This window comes from Dermacentor albipictus, chromosome 5, assembly GCF_038994185.2.
Source record: "Dermacentor albipictus isolate Rhodes 1998 colony chromosome 5, USDA_Dalb.pri_finalv2, whole genome shotgun sequence".
In the NCBI taxonomy this organism is placed as follows: Eukaryota; Metazoa; Arthropoda; class Arachnida; order Ixodida; family Ixodidae; genus Dermacentor; species Dermacentor albipictus.
The window spans coordinates 124,592,088-124,605,744 of record NC_091825.1 but is presented as its reverse complement, the minus strand read 5'-3'; the positions used below and the strand labels follow the sequence as shown (position 1 = coordinate 124,605,744).

General features: G+C 50.9%; 1 protein-coding gene across 1 annotated transcript in view; it reads right to left on the bottom strand.

Annotated features, from left to right (window-relative positions):
- Positions 1-13,657, bottom strand: part of Tmhs (Tetraspan membrane protein in hair cell stereocilia) — a 173,484-nt gene that overhangs the window by 8,216 nt on the left and 151,611 nt on the right. The window lies entirely within an intron of this gene.

The window sequence follows — 13,657 nt, the reverse complement described above, 5'->3', positions numbered from 1 at the left end:
GCAAGAGCGCCTGTGTGATGTTTAGCGCATTTTCTTGTTTTCTTCTTTTTTTCGATTCACTCACACGATATCAATGATATGACCGCGGAGGCGCCGCAAAGCGGTCCCGGCTACTCCCTGGTTCATTAAAGAAATTTGGTATACACTCCTACAAACTTACACTTGTAGTTCGCGCCGAAAAACGAGTTTGCTGCATATAGTGAACGCACGTACACCGACAGTACGAGCGTGAAACACCCAAAGCACAAGAAAATTACCAAGTGCTTATCAGACCAACTGTGCGGGCAATAATATCGACACAAAGCGTAACAGCATAAATTCATGAACAATGGAACATACACAGCTCGGTTCTCTGACGGTCCTCTAGCGCCTAGGCAAATCAATTTGTCCGTGTCTTCCTCTTCCACCCCTCCACCTCCTTTTTCCCCCAGCTATAGCAAGCGCGTGAGCACCATGCTAATCTTGAGTTTTGGGTTTAATCTTCTGAGTTTGATCTTGAAAATGTACTTTCTGGTGAACGCTATACACTCCTGACTGCCGTTTATAGTAACCGCTCGTGCTTATTCGCTCAGAAAATGGCCGAACTGCGCATATTCAGCAGGGGGAGGGGGTTGCGGGAGTGACGGAAAGCTCACATTTTGTATGTTGTGCCCATACTGATGTCTTTAAACCACTCCCGATGTGGCGCGTCTAATTTGCATAGCCAAAACTAGCAAAGGAGACACTTAAAAAAAAAAGATGATGAAGGCGAGCCACCACAGTAGTGCAATCTGGCTTGCTTGCGAGCTTGCAAGCCATGGCCCACGCTGTCGCAGCGCTGTAAATTCATTACGGCCGACTGAGCACGTTAATAACCACGCTCGGAGCTCAATCATCATTAGGTAATAACTTACAGCCGGCGTTCTTGTTTAACGCATGTCCATTAAAGGCGGATCAGCTCGGTGCGCAGTGAACCGGACGAATCCCACGGCGATCACTATCGGCGCTCGCTCCGCTCCCCGTAATGAAGCAGCCCTGGATGGCGCTGCAGGCGCCGGCAGTTGACGCTCCCGGAAAGAGATCAGCAGGAGCGCCTGCGCTTCCTCAATTCCGCTTGCACCAAAGTGGGATTAGACCCGCGCGGCGCGCGCACGCACTTTGCCGTTATAACGAGCTTCCTGCTGGCTGACACGTCCGTTTGTAGTTCGCCCGGATGATGCTCCTCTATGTTTAAACCGGCGGCCACGTAACTGAAAGAACGAGAGGGGGAGACAGTTAGCGTTCGTTAGGACGTAGGCCGGACTGCCGCGTGCGACGTGTTACATTGTTGGCTGACGCCACGAGGGACATACGTATATGCGAGACGGGAAATGAACGCCTACTCTTCTTCCTCCTCACAGGGACGGACGCTCGTGAACTGTATGTGACGGGTATAGTTTGGGTCGCGTTCTTATTACCTCGGCTTAACTCGCTACTCCTGTTTTTCAGTGTGCAACTTGTGGAGCAACAAACAAACACGGAAGTCCGCGGTCGACCATTTTATAAGTGTTGACTTGCGTGAATGTTTGCCGTGAGCAACACACTTCTTAGTACACAAGTATACATAGTACCAGGAGTACGGAAGTTCGTTAGTGAACACATGGTTTGAGAAGTCAGTGATAATGAGTCTGTGATAACGTAAAAACAGTTACGAAGTGGTGTCTTTCGCGTTGTGTTCACTGGACCGTGATCAGAATGAGTTGTGCGTTTGGGTCTTCCGCAGTACCAAGAGCAGGCAAGTAGCTTCATTGACTGGTGTGCTTTAACGCCGTAAAGCAACAGCTGGAGTACAGTGAGCTAGTACCCGAGCTGTGGGCCTCTGACATACCGCTAATACACTACCTATAGCGATAGCACAACGTTTGTTTCTATGCAAACCCATGTGGCGTACGAAAAGTTCTGCAAGTGCGGTCCCAGATATTGTTTACGGATACCGGCCGCATACCGCATAAACTTCCGGCGCTGATAGCGAAAAAAAAAAAGTTTCTGCATTACCGACTCACGCTATGCGCAGTCTATCGCTTCTGCCGTACGCGCGCTGCAAAGCAGACGTGCGCGTCTTGCTTTAGAGACAATACGATCGAATGCACGAAACCAACTGGGACGCCACTAAATAGAAAGCACCGGCTAGAGACAGAAGCATCCGCTGCTCTCCGACGCGGAAATTTCCAAGACAAGACTGATCTGATTGCGGTCGAGTGGAGGCTGCAGCTCCGTAATCACCCGCACTTAGGATTGAAAAAAAAAACGAAAGAAACAAATAGCAAATAGATTACCCGCACGCGACGCGGTACCGCAGATATCGCGCTCCGTCGCATGCATGCGAACGGGAAAAGCGGATCTCGCCGGAGAGGGTTACGCTCTTCGCACGCAATCCGAAGGTGTGTGTACCCGAGTAGCTCGATGCCAGTGGACGTGCTCCAACCGCGCCTTTTTCCAGGAGATCCATCATCGAAGCGGCGGCGGCGGCTATTCACCCTCTTCCTGGGCTCCTTCTGAAGGCTCCCTTCCTCCTTTCCTGTCGAATGCCAGCCCGGAAAGGGATCTTGGAGTGCTCCACGCAGCACGAGCGTGTGTGTGTGCGTGCGCGCGCTTGTCAACCGCACTTGATGAATGTTTGGCGTTGGCGAGCCACATCGCAACACCTTTATTTCAGAAAGGGCTGCACACACCGGACACGTCAGCAAAGACAGCGAAAGCGCCGCTGAACCGACAGGTATAGCGAATTCGTGGAGGGTTTCAACGCGGTAAGAGTTAACTGCAGCTAGGAGGATTAGCAAACGAAAAGGGCGTATTTACGACACAAAGGAGAGACCTCCTATGCAGATTAACTTCGAAGGCGGATCAAAGCGTTATGTGTCACGGTTACGCGAGCGCCGAGTCACGCCCGCCACGTAGAGACGAGTGGTTAGCTTCAATTGCACCACGTTCGAGATCGATCATCGTGAACGGGATAGCTAGGTGATGCTTCAGTGCAGTTTTTCTGCTTGCAGTCACGCGACAGTTGTTTCAGCTCGGCGGAGCCTTGTCGCTTTTCTGTGGTGCCGCCTCTATTTCGCATTTGCCTCGATCAATTAAACTGCACGAGACAACCGGTGCACGTAACAGGGAAGTTAAATGAACGCGAACTGTTCATTGTCTTCGTCCCCGGCACATGCGCATAAAGGAAGCGACCTCTATGTAAGTTTTTGTGTGCAAGGTGACGAGGGCCATGTAATAAGAGCTGTTTTTTTCTGCGCCATTACAACCACAAGCTTTTATGTAGGCGATGATCAGAATAACGATGAAAAATACGGACGTTCTGTCGCGAAAGGAGGTGCCGGTAATTTTACGACTGCCGGTGACTGCGATAGCTCTTATATTTTTCATTTTTAAGTTTTAAGTTGTTTTTTTTTTGCCGGATCTATGCGTGTTGCGATGTTTCATTCATAAACACCAGTTTCTCTACGTTTCTCGCTTCTTTCGAGAATCTGCGATAGTTCTCCTATAGTCTTATGCGGAAGTATCGTCGTGGTGTGATGGGAACAGAAGCAAGAAAAGAAAGCTCGAATCTACAAATTTAGTGCTAGGAAAATGATATCGTATAGGGCCCCGCGGGCCGCTCACAGAGATGCCAAAAGAGCTCCTTCTGCGGCACCATGTCGCAGCCGGAAGTGGTCACGTCCGTTTCCCAGGACGAGTGCCAGTTTCAAATCTCGAGAAAGCAGAAACAAAAAGCGGAGAGCCCGAAGAGAGAAAGATCTTTCCTCAAGACACCGCGTATGAAGGACGAACAAGTGGAAAATAAAACAAGAAACAAACAAACAAACAAAAAGGAAAGGTTTCGCGCTCCTGATCTTTGTTAAGATTTTCTGCGCAAAGCAACCCGGCACCGAGTAACGACAAATGAGTACAAACGAAGTGAAAGCAGAAAAATACAGTACATCGGAAGGGACTCGTCTTTCCGGTTTAGTCACCCCTTGTTGGGGCTTTCAAACGCACGGTATATATACTTGGAGAACTAGAAAGAGAGATAGAAAGAGAGAGGAGCTCGAATGTATACGCATATTGTTTAGAAGATTGTCAGTGGCGATCGCGTTCTTCGCGTCCAAACTTCGAGGAAACCGACGCGTATACGCGCCGGCTGTCGTGTACCTCGTTAGCGATGACAAGCCCTTCCATTCGCGGGGAGACTCGTATACGACGCGGTAGTTGCGTATACTCGTTCCGGGGTGGCGCACTGAGCAGTGATAACCCGTGGAGTTGGGGAAAAAATTGTCTTTTGTTTGTTCGTTTGTTCATTCAGTTCTCTGTCGCAGTTTTCTTCCGAGTTCCGTACACTCAGCCGCGTCAGTTACGAGGCACAAGAATAAACTTTCCACCGGCGGTGAACGGTGACAGCTCGCCTCCGGCACGGAGGGCGCGGCGAGGGCTTCGCTTGTCACTGTCTGGCGGCGCAAGCGCGTACAGTACGCCGCGGCGCGACGAACTCGTCTCCGTTCTGTGGGAACGAAGGCGTCTCCTCGGAATAGAAGTGACGTACGCGTGCGTAGTACATCCGTCGTCTGCCGTGTGTTTCTATGCGCTTGGGTCTTGAGGGACAGGCGAGCCAGAATAGAAAGCGCTACAGAAACACTCATTTCATTTTTGCCTCTCGCATATGTATACCACTCGAAGCGAGCGCTCGTGTCCGGGCTGTTGACGCCCTTGCATTCGTCAATGCGCGTGCATTTGTCCATCGTTTGTTGGAGAAGTATGGGAGAGGCCTTTGCCCTGCAGTGGGCGTAACCAGGCTGATGACGACGACGACGACGACGACGACGACGATGATGATGATGATGATGATGATGATGATGATGATGATGATGATGATGCGCTGCAGAGTGGAGACGATGTGTGGAGTTTGGACTGCTGCTGTAATCGGGTGATAAATGGCTTGTGGCGCTGCGCCCTTAACAGTGTGTTGTGTGTGCAGTGTTTCGGAGGGCTTGTTCATGTAGTACGCATGTGTGTGCGGCAGTCAGTAAACTTGCGAGACGCAATCTCTGGAGGCCGCGCTGTGCATTTACATTGCCACTCGTGCATCGAGATGCGTGACGGCGCATAGAAATGGGGAGACCGACCGCTGTTTCAGCGGCTGCCGCATTTCTGCAGCCCCGTGGCAATGCGGCAGCCGCGGCCGGAAGTCTAAACCGCAACCTCGCAGTCAGCAGCAAAACGGCACTCCGGGTACCGTGGCTGGTTGGACTCGTCGTGTGACATGTGTCCGCGGCATTTAGCACGCCACGTTTCGCCCAAGGTGTCGAGTAGCGTGCTTTCATCAGCCAGTGTTCTCTCAAGCTTCGCGATTTTTCGCTTGCATATAGCTCGCCCTGACAATAATGCAGCCGTCCTTATATATATATGACGTCGAGTGTGCAGAGCTTATCTTGAAGACGTGCTGGGAACGCCGTTTGAAATATACTTATTTTCTGCAAGCGGTAAATCGGCGCGACATACACTTTTGTTAGTTGAGCCAGGCATGTAAACATAAGCATGCTGTATACGTCAAGATCGCTCTCATAGATGTGCCCACACATATTTCTGACGCCCTTTTCTTCCAATGCCCGAGTCGCTCGCTATATTTCAGCATTTTTTCTGGCGCTGTGTTGAGTGGAACGGCGTGAACAGAATTTTTTTTCCGAGCCATGAGCAATTGCTGGAGCGAGTTGGACGGCAAGTAAAATAAAAACACGCCCGCCGAAGTATGGAATCCTGGTGCCATTAGGCCAAGTTGACTATTAGGACTGAGCGAACAAGTTTGTAACCACCGTTAAAGATGATAACCCAATTTACACACAGCGCGTTCTGGAACGTGCTGTGAGAAACAGCGCAAGTATATAGCCGGCTGGACAAACGTGTTGCCCTGCAGGTGTAGCTGGCCAAGCCAGACGCTAAGCGTGTAACGAGTCCTTGACAGAGAAAAGCAAGAACGCGCGCGTCTACGTGGCGACACAGGTTAGCCGAATGCCCTTTAATTGCGGGCTCTAATTGCACCGGGAGGGCAACACTTCGCGCAAAGGCCCGCGTGCATACAGATTAGCCTTCGCTTGTGCCCCAAGCGTCGGCGCCCGTTCACAGCGCAGCGAGAGTCACACGCAGAACGAGGTTGGAGCCCGCGCAGTGACACCTCTGTATCGCTGAACTGAGATGCGATTGTCATCGGCAGGAAGAGATCTTAGTCAGCGGGGAGACGCTGGCTTCCGCGTCGGCATTCACTGAATGTCTGAATGTTCCCGTGACCGCACCTTCAGAGTATAGAGTACAGACGGTGTTTAAGCGATGCCTTCAAGCAAATTATTAAAGTAGTGCACTAGAAATCTAGGGATGATTTGCTTTTTCGACACATTAGGAGGGGGCGGGGGGCGTGTGTCCGCTGACATGACATTGTACGATAATCATGCACGAAGTAACTCCTCGATAAACTAATTTTACAGTAGCTTCAGGGCACATGCTGCAAGGGCGGTGTTAAAGGTAGTCAGTGTTCTAGGCATGTCTATTCGCTAGGTACTATGAAACTATAGCAGCGCAATTTTCATGATATTCAGCCTTTCCTACGCGCTGGCGGGACCTAGCTGTGAGGGACACCTCACAGCTAGGTCGTGATACGTAGTGAACCTTTGCATCACAATGAACACGTAGGTCATTGTAGATTGACCACATATGTATGCACTTTATACAACAGGGGAATGTGCCACGCTCGGCGTGGTGGCTTAGCGACTATGATGCGCTGCTAAGCACGTGGTCGCGGGATCAGATCCCTGCCGCAGCGACCGCATTTCCATGGGGGCGAAAAATGGGAAAACCCGTGTCCCGTGCACTGGGGCACGCTAAGGATCCCCAGGTGGCCAAACTTAATCAAGAGTCTTTCACTACGGCGTGCGCCTTATAATGAAATCGTGGTTTTGGCACGTAAAACCACAGAATTGTTTTTTTTTTCTGTGCCATTGTTCAGTGCACTACAGTGTTCTGAGAGAGTACTTTCTGGCATCATAAGGGCAATATAAATCAATGGAGTTTATATAGAAGAGCATTATACGCGTATCAGAACGAAATCTCGTAACTGATGTCGATTAGTGGAGCTGAACTTGATGCACACCCGTCCCATTCAGTTTCAACTTGAGTTCAGATTCAACCAGAAAACCTGCAGTTCCGTTCAGATCTTGTTCAAGAAACTTCTCAGCCGCAGAGGTACCCTGGCACTTCCGGTCAGAACGAATGCAGGCATGCCACCGTTACAGTGTCCGACTTTGAACCACTGTATGCCCTCAACTTTCTGTTGATATTTTTTCCATCTTATTGGGGCGGTGTCTCGGCGAAATGGGTAGCCAGTTTAGCCCGATACGAGAGGAAGGACGTGTACGCAGCGTGGGAACGGAGGCAGTGGACGTCAATGTCCAATCACGCTGCTGATTTCTGGACGCGATTGCCGTTCTGCGTTGCTCCCCGACACAGCTCCACACGGCTTCATTTCGTTGTGTGAGAACTTAGAAAAAGGCTGGCGCAAAATCGCCTAATGGGTTCTGGATAGATGTCCTTAATGAAACTAAAGAATGAAATCATCTTGGGTAACCTCATTATGCGCGTGCTAACGGGCTACTTTGTCGCGAAAGGCTGAGTTGTGAAACTGTTGTGAAACGTCATAAAAGCAGTACATTTTCTTCGGGCGTACTTCTTTTTTTTTCTGCTTGGAAAAGTTATACAACTCTGGTATTCATAAGTTGAATAAATACGTAATGGGGTTTTGAATGTCGTAACTTATATTAAAGAAATTATTTTTGTAATCATGTTAAATGTTACGACCCTATACCTCGTTTTCATACATGCTTCGTACGAATGAACCTCTTCGCAAGTAATTATTTGAACCTTTCATATAATGCCCATGAAATATAGCAAGAAAAAAATTACTGATTTGAATGGACAGTTACCAAATGTGACCACCATAAGCGTCGGTCGATGTGCCTGCACTTACGCGGTTGAGTCTTTTGTCCAAACAAAAGTCGCGGCTTCCGCAAAACTTACACTATAGCGTTGTATACTCTGTTCCTAATTGACGAGCAACGAGGCTTGCGCGCTTATCGTAAACATTGTAAGCGACAGCAAGCCAAATTCGAATTTTCCCGGCGCTTCCTTGCATCACAGATGATTCTTATATTACGATGCTTAAGGGGCCCCCGAGGCCGTCCTAAATCGCTCCCAGTGCTGTGTACGGCCATTGTATAACATCAAAGATCCCTGCGAGGGCGAAATAAGTGTGCGCATCGGCTTGAAAAGACAGCAATCGTATAGGCTTCGCGACGGGGTCCCGTTACCACTGCAGGCAGATACACCGGTCCCCTGACTTCGTTCGGCAACGAGCCCATTAGGGACGTCTCGGATGTTCGCCAATGTCATCGCGGACACGGAGGTCCGCTATTAACCTCGTATCAGAAGTCGATCGCAATCGGACCTCGCTCTTCCCGGCTCCGTAAAAAGAAAGAAAAGCGTGGCTTGCACGGCGTCTGCTCGAGATAAGTTATCCAGCGGGGTTCCGCAGCGCCTGCCAGATCTAATGGCCGTATAGGCCAGGGGCCGGCAGGAGTGACGACGACGACGACTTAGCACAAACGAAACGTTGTCATGCTAGACATTCAGCGTAGACGTTGAGCTCAACAGAGAACAACGAAAACGAAAAGAAAGGCAGTGTGCTCTGGGAACGCATGGTCCGACCCCAAATGGCGTTGAAATGCGATAGCAGAGTGTATGGTGGCGTGCTCACAGTTTTCAGTCTTGAAGTGCACAGTAACGCCTGCTCAGTATCCTGCTTAGTAGGGATAGTTTGCACATGACGTCACAGACGCACCTTCTCACCGTGCTAGTACTCAAACGCTCTTAAAAAAAACTTAGCTATAAATACACAGGACGTGCGGAGTTTTCAGTCTTGAAGTGCACAGTAACGCCTGCTCAGTATACTACTTAGTAGGGATAGTTTGCACATGACGTCACAGACGCACCTTCTCAGCGTGCTAGTACTCAAACGCTCTTAAAAAAACTTAGCTATAAACACACAGGACGTTGAAAAGGAACCCCCACATCACACGCGCTCTTTGTTCCTTTTCTACGTCCTGTGTGCCTATAGCGCTCTAAGTTTTTCTAAGAATGCATTATTAACTAGCCCACATAGCCATCCTTTTACCCAAACACGGCGGCCACGATGACGTCGATCAGTGAACTATATCATCCCACCGACAACTTGAACTGGTGGACTGGGCGGAAAAGGCCAAGCAGGCCCAGGGCCTTACTTGAGCCCTAACCCTCAGCCACGTCCCTCTTTACCCTTCCCCCTTTCAATAAAGTTTATCACCACCACCACCACCACCACCACCACCACCACCACCACCACCACCACCACCACCACCACCACCACCACCACCCACCATAGACATTGTTTTGCTTTTTGCCGGTGGCCGTTTTTCACTGGATTGTCCCTCCTGTTATCGATTTGTCGCTCGGTCCAAGACGCGCCTGTCGTGATGTCACGTTTCTTGTCAACGCAGCCTCTCGACGCGCTAGTACCCTAAGGTGGCGGCCACGATTGAGGTCAGTGCGCAAGCCATCTATACGTCGGTTCGGCCATCATGATATTGTAACGGATACGAAAGGCGCGGACAAGAAGAGAGAAGAGAAGACGAAGAGAACGAGGAGTTAGAGAGGCCGGGCTGCGGGCGGCGAGAAAGTTCGTGGTCATGTGGATAACGTGTCTCTGCTGCTTGCTGAAATCCGTTATATCTTTCATAAGTCGCGTCGTGGTAGTAAGGTCGGCGCTGTTCTTGTCGCTGCCTGACAGAAGTCGCAGGGCCTCGGGGGTAAAAACGCGGCTGCTCTCGTTGTGGCCGAGCGTCATAAGTAGGGCCTCTGTTGTAGAGACGTGGCTGCTGTCGGGGTGCGAGTTCATAATCATCAGTGCCCCTTGCCGCAGGATACGGGGAGAAGGATGCCACGTTTGGCTCAAAATCTGGTGGTAGGCGGAAGCTATGAGTGCCTGGATGTGTCGCTTGCGCGTGCAGGCTGAGTTCTTCCCGAACTATTTGTCGGATCGATGATGCAAGATCAAGGGGCCGGTTGCTGTCCACGCTTGCAACTGTCGTTACATTGGCTAGCCTGCCAAACTTCGGCGTTATGCGCCTCGTCTTTAGTTGCTCGAAAGTGCGACAGTGCCGAATGATGTGAGCGACGGAAGCCAGGCTGTCTTAAAAGGCACATCCTAAAAGGAATTGCCGAGGATGTTTACAATTTCCTCATTGCAAAAGACAGCCCGGCCTCTCTAACTCCTCGTTCTCTTCGTCTTCTCTTCTCTCTTCTTGTCCGCGCCTTTCGTATCCGTTACATTTTGTTTAAATCATGTGTTATTGTTTGCACGTGTTGAAATAGTCTTCGTTGTGTTTCTTAAAGAAAGTTCCCATTTTTCTTATAAGCGAAATAGAGTAGCCCGACATACGCTACTTCTGAACTCTTAAGCTGCACTCCAGTTAACCCTACCTAACTATGACGATACGCGTGTTGCAACGAACGTTTAAGTTCCCATTTATAACTGAAACTTCAAACTGACATTTCAGTTAGAGCAACGCATCGTTTCTTCGCTTTCATTCAACGCTCGCTCGTCGTTGGCATCCAAATCACCTCGGTCAACCTGTGCGCGTGCGCATGACGCGATGAATATCGTGACTCATCTCCAGGAACCGTGTCCGAGGCGCAAGACCTGGACACGATCTCCGATCGCCACCAGCTTGAAGATCGGCTCGCTTGTTCCTGCCCGACGGCCCAGATCTGTGCCTTGGGAGGTCCGCGCAAGTCCGGCAAGACGGCCCCGGTGAAGAAGCAGCACAACAACGGGACCTGGCTATCCTTGAGAAGTCCCGCGCGAACAATGCCTGAGCAATCAGTTGCCGTCTGCGGCAGGCCCCCCCTAGCGCCCCCTTCCCCCAACCTTTCGCCGTTGGCCGGCCAGCTGGCTGGCCCGCTTCCTACGCAGATTGCAACGCTTTTTAAACGCACCGGGCCGCCTGGCATGCCGGGGCAACTCGAGGGGTCTCCCGGGACGCATGCATGCCAGATAAGCGTCACGCTTTCTCCATTGTGATCGTCTCCTCCACAAACTCCGGTTCCGAGAGCGGAGCCTTGCTCTCGTCATGCCGGACAACGAGGAAGGCATTCATCATTCGCCCAAGGTCCTCGCACGCGGCGCAATGGCCACGGCATCGCGAGCAGGGCTTTGGACACCAGCCTACGTAGACGACAATCGCAGCGCATGCAGAGCCAGCGCATTGTGGCCATCCGGATAGTTGCGCGCACTCACACCTTCCATCACTTCAGCCGCATGGCGCGTTTCCAGTGAAAAAACGCTGCGGATTGAGATACGCGGCTGTCAGTCGCCTGCGATGAGGGTCCGCGTAAATTAGAGGCGAAAATCTGGGCCGCTCGAGGCTTTCTTTCGCAACGACGAGAAGCAATCAACTTACGCAACTTGGGGTTGGTGCCACCGCTTGAATGCTTTCAGAACGAGCGAAAGGGGCTAAAAGGTGGTCCTGCTGTACAATCGGAAAACACGTCAAAAATGGCCAGCTCGCACTCACAAAAGAGTAAAGCCTTAAGTGCGAGGTACGTATAAGCCCAATTATGTCTCGTGATATCAAGGGTATTTCGGTTTTATGACAGGCAAGCACGTGATAGGCAACCACGTGATAGGCGGCTTCATTTCATATGTCAGGCAACACGCATAATCCAGGAGTGTGTCGGCCATATTCATGATAGCTGGTATACGCGGCCGCAAGTTCGTAATTAGCGTCCACTCGCATTACGTCAGTCTCGAACAGCATGGGAAATAAAACTATACGCTTTCTGCATTGCTGCATCCGAAGCGAGGATGTTTCGCCTGGAGTGCCAGGCTTTGAAAACGCTGTTTTAGGATGAAGTTGAAACGGATACTAAATTCATCGGAGATCGATCCGATTCAAGATGCACGTTCTTTAACTTTCTCTACGAGACATGTATACCGGAATACAGAATTGCAAGCTGCATGCTTCACCCGCCAAGGTATTACTCGGCTATAGTATCCACGTCAGAAATAGGTGTTAGAAAAGTTGGCGCCTACCATATCACACTATACTACGAATCTCCTGGTGAAACGCAGAGGGTGCGAATTCGGCTGCATGCCAGTGTTGTGGCATTGTAGCTACAGCTCTTTCCCTCAACCGTGACTACCAACAAGAACGTAAAATTAATGCCCGCTTAGGGTAAAGGACAATCCGATTTCGATTTTTTTTTTCATTTGCCTTAGTGACTACTGGTTTCTGTGGGACACAGTTGCTTCACATCGACATCATCTGATGTTTGATGGTTCTCGCGTCGCTGAAAGCAGCGGCGGAATAACCAAGGGACGCAGTGTCGTGCAGGCCACAGTTAAAGCACGAACAGGTGGTACTCAGGTGGCAACAACAGCGCTGGAAGCTGTGATCTCAAGAAACGTATACCATCTGATTGTGCATGCGAACTGTGCAGCGCCCGCCTATATAGGATAGTCGAGTTACCCACTTCGGTGTGTGCCAGTATTGTTTATTTCATGCTTCGCGTCCGCTCTTATATGGGATTGCGGGCGTGCTACATACGCAAGTGCCGGTACTGGCTACGTAGTAACTCGCGGATTAAACAGCGCGTGCAAAAGACAAGGACAAAGAAAACGACGTCGCTTCTTTGTCCGGTCCTTTTTTGTTGTTGTTCTTTTTGCTTAATCTGTTCCAACCTGTGTCCGCGTTCTCCCGCCTCGCATAGCTGTAGCACTCTCGCTATAGGAATGCTACGCCCGTAGAGACATTCGCACCTTTCTCGCGGGCGGGAAACTCGGCTTCCTTCAGCACGGGCGCGGGAAGAACGCAGCCGCCTTCGAGAGGTCAGCCCTCGCACGGGGAGAGACCGGCCAGCCTATACTTGCAAATGGAGGCCGGTTCACCACGGCAAGCACCGCGAAGGACCCTACACACTTCCGAAGGAGGAGGCTAAGGGGGAGGGGGGGGGGGGGGGGCTGATGTGTGCGCCGGCCTTGGCGGTGCGCAGACCGCGTCGCTGTATCGCCGATCTCTGCTTCCTTCCCGAAGAACAATGGCGCGCCGTGTTTTTTAATATATTGGTCCATAAAGCTCGCGCCGAGTGGACGACCATTATAGAGGGGAGGGCAGCTGAGGAGGGGGGGATTCGGCGCATAGGGCAGGATGTTAGCCCGGTTAGGTTGTGACCGCCCGCTAGCCGTCGAGAGGACAATGCGAATCGTGTCGCAGGACTGATGGCTGCGTGAACGAGCGACGGGCGAAGCGGAATAACAGGCAGGCGAAAGTCGCTAATGACGTGGGCGATGACCGAAAAACTCTCCGGACAGCTGCGTTTCCCGCCTGCTTCCCTCTTTCCCGCCTCTTTCCTTTTCCTTTCTTTTTTCTCAATATTGCGCAGCATATTTCAAAACGGAGTGAAAACCGAGCAGGGTGGGGCCGTGCTACCGAGAACAGTCGATCTGGAGATATCGTGCGCTCAGACTAGATATATCCCTGGTAATGTATACGCACGACAAAGATAGACGACGGGGGTAAAATAC